We start from the raw sequence: 9,440 nt of genomic DNA on the forward strand, positions 1-9,440 counted from the left end.
ATATCCTCATGTAAAAACACTCAGGCAAGTGAGTCTATTACAATAGCTGCTGTATATATCCTGGAATTAGTTCCTTCCACTGGTCTACATCAGAACTCGTGTCCTTCCCTGATCCAATTACTGTGACAAGGTTACAATACTCTTATGGGCTATTAGACAACAAAAATTCAACCCTATAGCTGGGCATGCATTCAATGTCACCCAACTGTATGACTGAGAAAATAGAAGTAGAAAATTTCCTTCAAAAATATTTTTAAAAGATACTCTTGGTTTAAAAAAAAAAAAAAATGAGAGAGGAGAATAGATGCCAGGAAAGCAACAAAAATTATTCTTCAAAATGGCTTCCAGGCACCATTCTATTACATGGTATCAGACTATTTTAAAGAGATTCTGGTCAAGATGGCAAAGTAGATGTTATACCTGCTTCCTCTCATGACCATATCAAAATTACAACTAAATTACAGAACAATCATTGAAAATCACCTGAAGTCTAGCTCAACAGAAGTCCTACAACTAAGGATATAGAGAAAAAGCCACCTTGAGACAGGTAGGAGGGGTGGAGATATGGAAGGACCTGGTCTCGCACTTGAGTTAAAAATTGGGAGGGATATCTTGGCTGTGGAATTTCTCCCCAGAAGAGCAAGAGGTCTTAGCCCCACACTAGATAACCCAGCCGAGGATTCCAGTGCCAGGAAGAAAAGGCTTCACAAAATCTAAATATGAAAATCTGTGAAGATTGTGACTGAGTGAGACGGAGGACTGCAGGAGTCCCAGGCATTTCTCTTAAAGAGCCGGTGCACAGACTTACCCACTGACAAACTCACTCTGACCAGTGAGGCAGCAGCACAAAAGGTACCAGAGACCTATAAATAGGAACTGAATTGTGTGATTTCAGGATGAGGGCTGGAGGGGCAGCTTTCCCCCAGACAGAAGTGTTGGCAAAATGCCACTGATCCTTTGTTGAGCTCCATCCCCACTCAGCATGTAGATGCAGGGAGCCACCATATCTGAGTCTCTATCAACCTGGCTAACACTGGTTGCCTGCCCTGGTGATTCCCAGAGACTCCACCCCACCTATATTGCAGACTTACCCAAGCCACTTCCAGTGGCTTTTCCATACAAATGGCCTGTCTTGGCTCATGGTGCAGAATTTTCTAAAATCTCTTAAAGGTTCACAAAACCCAAACAAGCAGCATCTGGCCTCAGTGTATTCTATACCTCTTCCTGATCACCCAAAGCCTGGCACTAGTGTCAGCCAGCCTTGGTTTGTGGCTTGGCCTCTCGAGGCACATCCAAGACCAGGATGGGTGGCAGCCATCTGTAAATTTCTTGGTGGTTCATGCCAGATGGCCATGGTCAAGGAACAGGCTATGGCTGAACTTGGCCTACAGCGGGGCCCCTCTCAGGAATCACTGACCTGCATGCCTAGTGACAGGCTTTAGTCTGAGTCAGAGCACCACACAGGGCTACATTCAAAGATGACATCCAAAGGGCAGACTGGGCAGACACCAGAGCCCTGCTACAGCAAATCCTGCTCCATAGAGTTAGCCCCTGCACAACAACTAGTTGCAGCCAGTCCTCAAAACCAGTCAACCTGAGGCCCAATCCCTCCCATTGACACGAAAACAGGCAACCAAAGCTCAACTACAACAGGAGGGCACACACAACTGATACAAGGGACACACCTGGAGCACCCAGCTCAGGTGACAGGGAGACTGTGCCATTGGGCCTAAGGGCACTTACTATACAAGGCCACTCTACTAAGACTGGGAGACATAGCAGCTCTACTTAACACATAGAAACAAACACAGGAAGTCAGCCAAAATGGAGAGATAAAGAAACATGTCCCAAGTGAAAGAAAAGAACAAAATTCCAGAAAAATAATTCACCAAAATGGAGACAAGCAATCTACCAGATGCAGAGTTCAAAACACTGGTTATGCAGATGTTCAATAAGCTCAGGGGAAGAGTAGATGAACTCAGTGAGAACTTTAACAAAGAGAGAGAAAACATACAAACAGAGATAGAAAATATAAAAAGAACCAGCCAGAAATAAAGAATACAATAACTGAAACAAAGAATACATTAGAGGGAATCAATGGTAGATTACATAAAACAGAGAATCGAATCAGCAATTTAGAAGATAAAGTAGCAGAGAACACACAATCAGAACAGCAACAAGAAAAAAGAATCCAAAATAATCAGGACAGTTTAAGGGCTTCTGGGACAACATTAAGTGTACCAATATTCACATCACAGGGATACCAGAAGGAGAAGAAAGAGAGAAACAAATTGAAAACCTATTTTTAGAAATAATGACAAAAAACTTCACTAACCTGGTGAAGAAAATAGACATATAAGCCCAGGAAGCTCAGAGAGTTCCAAACAAGATGAGCTCAAAGAGGCCCACACCAAGACCCATCATAATTGAAATGACAAAGTTTGGAGACAAAGAGATAATTTAAAAGCAGCAAGAGAAAAGCAATTGGTTACTTACAAGGGAGCTCATATAAGACTGTCAGCTGATTTCTCAGCAGTAACTTTGTAGGCCAGAATGGATTGGCAGGAAATATTCAAAGTGATGAAAAACAAGGATTCCTCTACCCAGCAAAACCATCATTTAGAATCAAAGGACAGATAAGGAGCTTCCCAAACGAGAAAAAGCTAAAGGAATTTATCACCGTCAAGATGGTATTACAGGAAATTTTGAAGGGACTTCTTGAGAAGAAGAAAAAATAAAAAAGATCAAACATATGAAATATAAAATGGCATAACTGATATCTTTCAACAATTACTTTGAATGTAAATGGATTAGGTATTTCAATCAAAAGATAGGGTGGCTGAATGGATAAGAAAACAAGATCCTTACATATGGTTGCTACAAGAGCTCCCTTCATATTGAAAGACATACAGGCTGAAAGTAAAGGAATGAAATAAGATAGTTCATTAAAATAGAAACAAACACAAAAGCTGGGGGAGCAATACTTATACAAGACCAAAATAGACTTTAAAACAAAGACAGTAATAATAGATACATAAAGACACAAATATCCCACTTCCGGGTATTTATCTGAAGAAATCCAAAGCACTGTTTTGAAGGGACATGTACATCCATATGTTGGATTACAGCATTATTTACAATAGCGAAGATATGGAGGCAACCCAGGTGTCCACCAATGGATGAATGGATAAAGAAGAGGTGGTACATATATACAATGGAATAGTACCAGTTATAAAAAGGAATGAAATCTTGCCATCTGTAACAACATGGATGGACCTTGAGGGTATTACGTTGAGTGGGGTAAGTGAGACAGAGAAAGACAAATGCCATAGGGTTTCATTTACATGTGAAATCTAAGGAACAAAATAAACAAAACAGAAAAAACTCATAGATATAAAGAACATTTTGCTGGTTACCAAATGAGAGGGAGGTTAGGGGGTTGGGTGTAAAAAGAGAAGGACTTAAGAAGTAAAATTGGTAGTTACAAAATAGTTATGGGAATGTAAAGCACAACATAATGAATATAGTCAATAATATTATAATAACTATGTATGGTTTTAGATAGATACTAGATTGGTGTAATCATTTTGTAAGTTATATAAATGTCTAATCACTATGTAGTATGTCTGAAAGTAATATAATATCGTATGCTAACTGTAATTAAAAAATAAAAAATATATATTAAAAGAAATAGTGAAAAAAAATTAAAATAAATCTATTCTATATAATCAAAAATTTGAAAAATTACTTTAGATTACTTTTCACCTTTGAATGAACCACAAAATAACAACAGAATAAAGCCTTCCAGCCATATATATCTCTACATAGATAAATTATATATATAATTTTTATTTCCCTATACCGCATGATGGAGCAAAGGGTTGAAATTATGGTGATGAATGTTACCATGCAAAGTTAGTGCACCGAACACATTTATTCCTATCTTTCATTCAAATGCCTTGCATATATTAGTAAGGGTCACTCAGAAGCACATACATTAGTAAAAAAAAAAAGGAAAGCTATGTTGTCGTATGTTACAAACAGCCCCTATTACTGAGTAAATAAATAACATTTAAAGTTGCTTGCCTTTCTTCATGTAGTCAATATTCTGCAGGTATTTTAAGGGAATGTTTCTAAGATGACCACAGAAAAATGTTAGTGAAAATATGGTGATGCATTATATTAGTCTATGAAAACATATCCAGTGTTTGCTTTTTTAAATTAGTAGAATATTTAAAGCTACCCCTAAATATTAATGAAATGCTTTGTTACTTAAAAATGAAAAGGAATATAATTATGAATTACACCCTTATCTTTGTTTTGTCTCTTATGAAATATTTACACCTGCTTCCTTCGTGCAATCAAATAAACAGAAAATCTTGAGTTTGTAAAACCACAGACTATATAAAAAGTAAATTTAAGTTTAAATCATATTCAGTTGTTTGTCATGAACAATTACATATAAATATACAATCATCATGTTTTTGTTGCGAAAGTATGATTTTAAAAAAGCATTATTTGCCAGCTTCAAATGTATATTTATAAATGAGGTACTAAATCAAAAAGGATTAAAAGTAATATACATCATTATAAATATTCTATAATACTCTGCTCCACATCTAGAATTTGATGTGAGTATATTTTAGTCTATTAGTTATATGACTTATTCAATGAATTTTATTTTTTTAAATAGGTTCATAATTTTTATTATTCTTTTAAAAGTTAAAACTAAATGCTACACTCCTTTCTACCCTGTTAGCTGAATGTGTATTTCAGACTCATTTTCCCATGCTTTAGAAGAAAAAAATATGGTACCTGAGGTTTGAAGAACTCTACCCATTTAAACTGTTTTAAAATTACTTGGCTTGAGCTATAAAATGTTATTGATTCTTTGAACAATAGTATTACACTCAAGGGAAGAATAAATGTGATCATTCAAGGCTCTGTAAATATAACAGAAAAATCAGTTCATGATAAAATAATAACAACAAAATTATTACATTAGTAAAAATTATTAGGCAATCTTAAAATTTGAGTTCATATTACCAGGTAAACAGATGACTGATTAAAATTTACATATTTCCCTAATTATGAAGTAATAAAAATAATCTTTTATAATTCCTCCAAAACATTTTAAACTATTACTATTACATTTAGATCTTTAATCCACACAGAATTAATTATGTTTGGTTAGAGATGGGGATTCTCAAAATTTTTCTCCAATTTGATAACCAAAGTTCTGAATACTGTTTAATTAACAACCCATCCTTCTTCACTGGTAACCTTATATCAGGTTTCCAATCAGCACATTGATCTATTTCAAGTTTCTGTTCAGTTTCATCGGTCTATTTATCTTTCCTAGAACAATGCACACTAACTTTACTGTTTATAGCTTTATAGTATTTATACTCTATAATAAATATTTGAATATGGTAAAATGGTCTCCTTATATATTATATCTTCAAAATTGGCTTGGCTATTTTCGCCTTTGGTATTTTCATATATTGTATAATCTTATTGTCAAGTTCATGGAAGTAAAACAAACAAACCAACCAACCCTGTCTAAATATAGATTGGAATTTTGTCTTATTTCTCTGGCACAGATATCCAGTTTTTATGGGCAAGGAAGGGTGAGACTTAGTTGTTAATCATTCGTTCATTTCTTTTAATCATAAAGATTAGTCATATTTTTAATTTCTTCTTGAATCACCATTGGCTAGTTATATTACTCTAGGAAACTGAATATTTTGTTTTAAGTTTTGAAATTTAATGACTTGAAATTGTTTATAATGTCATCTTTTAAAAAAAATAAAAACTGCTTCTGGGATTGTGACACTACTCTTTTTACTGTTAATATTTTTCTTTAATGGATTCTCCCTCTCGATTTTTCACACTCAGTCTTGCCAAGGGGTGTCTGTTTTATTAAACTTTTCAAAAAGTGAGTGTTTGGTTTTGCAGATTCTCTCTATTTTATCTTTTTTTCTATGTAATTAATTTCTCCTCTTATTGTTATTATTTCATTTTTAAACTTACCTCGAATTTATTCTGTTGTCTTTTTCTAACTCCTTTAAGTTGGAAACTTAGATTACAATCTTCAAACTTTATAATATAATATAAATTAGGTAGTTAGGGTGTTAAAATTACTTTAAGTAATGCTTTACCTGCATCGCCTACATTTTAGAATATAATTTTTCACTGCTTTTCAGTCTTAAATATTTTCTAATGTCCATTATTATTTCTAGTTAGAACCAAAAATTATTTTGATGTCTTTTAGTATAATTTTCAAAATGATTTTTAAATTAGTATTTTTAATGATTTCTAAATTAAATATATTTCAACAGAAAAGATTATCTGTTTAACAATTCTTTGATTTCTTAAATGCTTGCTTAATGGTATAAAATTGCTTAATTCTTTTAAATATCCCATATATATTTGTGAAAAATGTATAATCTCTGACTGTTAAATGTAGAGATCCATGTGTATCCATTACATCGGTCTTGCTAATTGTGTTGTTCAAATCTTCCATACTGTTACAAGTGTTCTTTTCTATTTCTCCATCAAATATTATGAATGAGTTAAAAATGTTCTATTATGAATGTTAATTTGTTAATTTCTCTTTACAATTCTGTCTGATATTAAAAGTCTACATGAAAATATTTACATATATTTAGGAGAAAAACCTACATTTCCTGAAATGAGTCCAATCTAGTGGGAGCAATTTTTAGCATTTATATAATGCTTTATATTGACAAAGTATCCTCACTTTCTTTCATTTACCCCACCCCCAATCTTTTAAACTAAATATAATTGATATCATATTATAGATGACGAAATTGAAAATCAGAAAAGGAATATAACTCGCTCAGAATAACAAAGTAAGGGGAAGAGCCAGGATCTGGATACACTGTGATGTCTTGATATCCTGATTATTTATTCTACAATCAACTTCCTATATAATACAGTATTCCCAGATGGAGTAGGTTGTCTCCCTTGTTGAGACCAGGAACATAAGTATACCAGTTATTTCTTAGGGCTTTTCAAACATATCCTTAAAATACAAGTGTCTGCTGATTCTAAGCCCTGAGTGGATGGAATTGCACATGCATATGCTTACTGATGCCAGGGCATTCTTTGACTGTTGCTCCCCTACCTTTAGCAGCAATTTAAGAACAAGGACTTCTAATCCCATTTCAAATTTTCACTGCATCAAGGTCAGCCTTTCTCTTTTACCAAAGTCGTAAATGTATTCTGCAGTTTTTAAACCAAATAATAACCATCCCATACAGACTGGGCCTGACTTCAACATTATTGCTTTTTTTTTTTTTAGGTTCATAACTGTCTTAAATTACTGTTCCCTCCAGCATCAGCAATGCTGTAAAGTTTTCAGGGACAAGCCTTTACTGCCTACCACCACTTCCTGCTTTATTGTCAGTGGCAATTTCATTTGATTTCATTCCTGTGTCACTGTCACTCCAGTTTCTATCTTCAGATCTATGTGGTGTCCCAAAGTTCAGAGTTAATGTAAAAACCTTTGCTTTAATAGAAAAATAATGTTCTTTGACTTTTTCTCTAACATTAATAGAGAGCCAGCCAAGGCCAGCCCAAAAATTCAGCAAAAATAAAATTCTCTTCAAATGCCAAGGGTCTCTTCACTGTCTTTGTGTGAGTTATAGCAAAGCAAAGATTATCATTTACCTGCAACAAATAAGAAAACAGAAGATTTCGAGAAATAAGTGGACTAGTTTTTCAGAGGCCTGGCTTCAGTTTCCTGTTTTATCACTCATTAGATGGACCTATGACTTCAGGTAAAGCTCTTAATCTCTCTAAGGTTCTCACTCACTGCTCCTCCCCCCGCACCTGTAAAAAAAAAAAAAAATGAGATACAACTATTGCCATTTATTTTCCACTCAAGGATGCTTTAAGTTTGAGCCCAATGGGGTGGGTTGCGGGGAACACCATGGTACATTTGTTACCGCCGACAATAGATGTGATCTCGTATTGAACTAAGATGAACAAAATGCTCTCCGGGGAAGAGAAAGGTTCACCTGTGTGAGGTAAATGAATTCCTCTGTGGCTGTAGGGAATGGTGAAATTGCTAGATGGTATACTGATGTCCTAAAGAGTTTATTATCTTCAGCCTGTTTGTGGATAACTTGCCCAACTCAATATAGAACCCAGTCAATAATAATGTCTTTTTGAATTTACACAGAAAAATTGGATAATATGTGTAGTACTTTCTTTCTATTCTGGTATCAGTAAGTATCTTGTGTCAGAGGTGGAGAAAGAATGGTTCTTAAAGCCAGCATCTACCCCTACCCTGCTCCTCTCCACAGCCAAGGTTTGTGGGGCAATGATAACTGAGATGGCACCTAAAATTGAAAATAAAGGGTGAGGAGGAGGAAAACAGAAAGCAGAAAACAAAAATGTTGGTAGCAGAATTTTTCAGGTATCTGTTCCTTGCTTTCTCTCTCTGTAGGGCGAACATGTTAGAAAGAAGGAAATCTAAAAACAAACAAACAAACAAAAAACCTCTGAGAATAGTAAGGGATTTACAAAATTATAGTTATTTCCGAGCAACTGATAGAATTTCTGGTAATAAATCATAGATGGGATAAATCATATAACTTCTGGTTTTTACACTGTGATACTTGAGTCACTGAGGTAGCTGAATGAATCAATCTATATTAGAAGAGGGTCTTTCCTGGAAAATCCAGCTGTATGACTCCTTTATCTCTGACCTATATTTGAGAATAAAAACTTATCGCTCCCAACTTCTATCTCTTCTTTCATACAGCAAATATATTAAACAAATAATTACATTGTACTGATAATAAGCCAGGCACTTTTTCAAGCACTTGGAAAATTATAAGTTAGTCATTGGTAGAATGATTTCTAGTAAGACTTACCTGAGTCTTCAAAATTGTTCTTTTTTTTATTTAACCGATAAGCAAATAGCTTTTCCTTTTCAGCTCCATAATTTCCACAGCGAAATTGAAATTCTAAAACAAAGTATTGTGATACTTCTTTCTTTAATCTTATAGATTTTATTTTGTTGTTTGTTCTCAATGTATGTTAAAATTGTAGGTTTTTTCCTCATTCTTATCATATTCGTTTCAGAAGTATGCCATTCCCAGCTGATACAGAAATTTATTCTGCTAGAAGTCTCTACCTTAAACAGATTTAAGTGTACTTTTATTATTTTATGGTGGTAACTTCAAAATATATAGTGAAATAGAAAAAAGCTACTGAACATTTGGGATAGTTATTTTTCTATCAGTAAAATTCTTTGCAGTAAAGGTAAACAAGTGTAAATAGTGATTCGGATTAATTAGTCAAGTGAATTTTGGCTACGAGTAACACAAAACTTCAACCAAAGTTATTTAAATCACAGAAAATAAATTACATCACAGAACAAAATTTTGGGAGTAGGCAGTTCTGGA

The sequence above is a fragment of the Pteropus alecto genome, unplaced genomic scaffold (assembly GCF_000325575.1).
Source record: "Pteropus alecto unplaced genomic scaffold, ASM32557v1 scaffold106, whole genome shotgun sequence".
In the NCBI taxonomy this organism is placed as follows: Eukaryota; Metazoa; Chordata; class Mammalia; order Chiroptera; family Pteropodidae; genus Pteropus; species Pteropus alecto.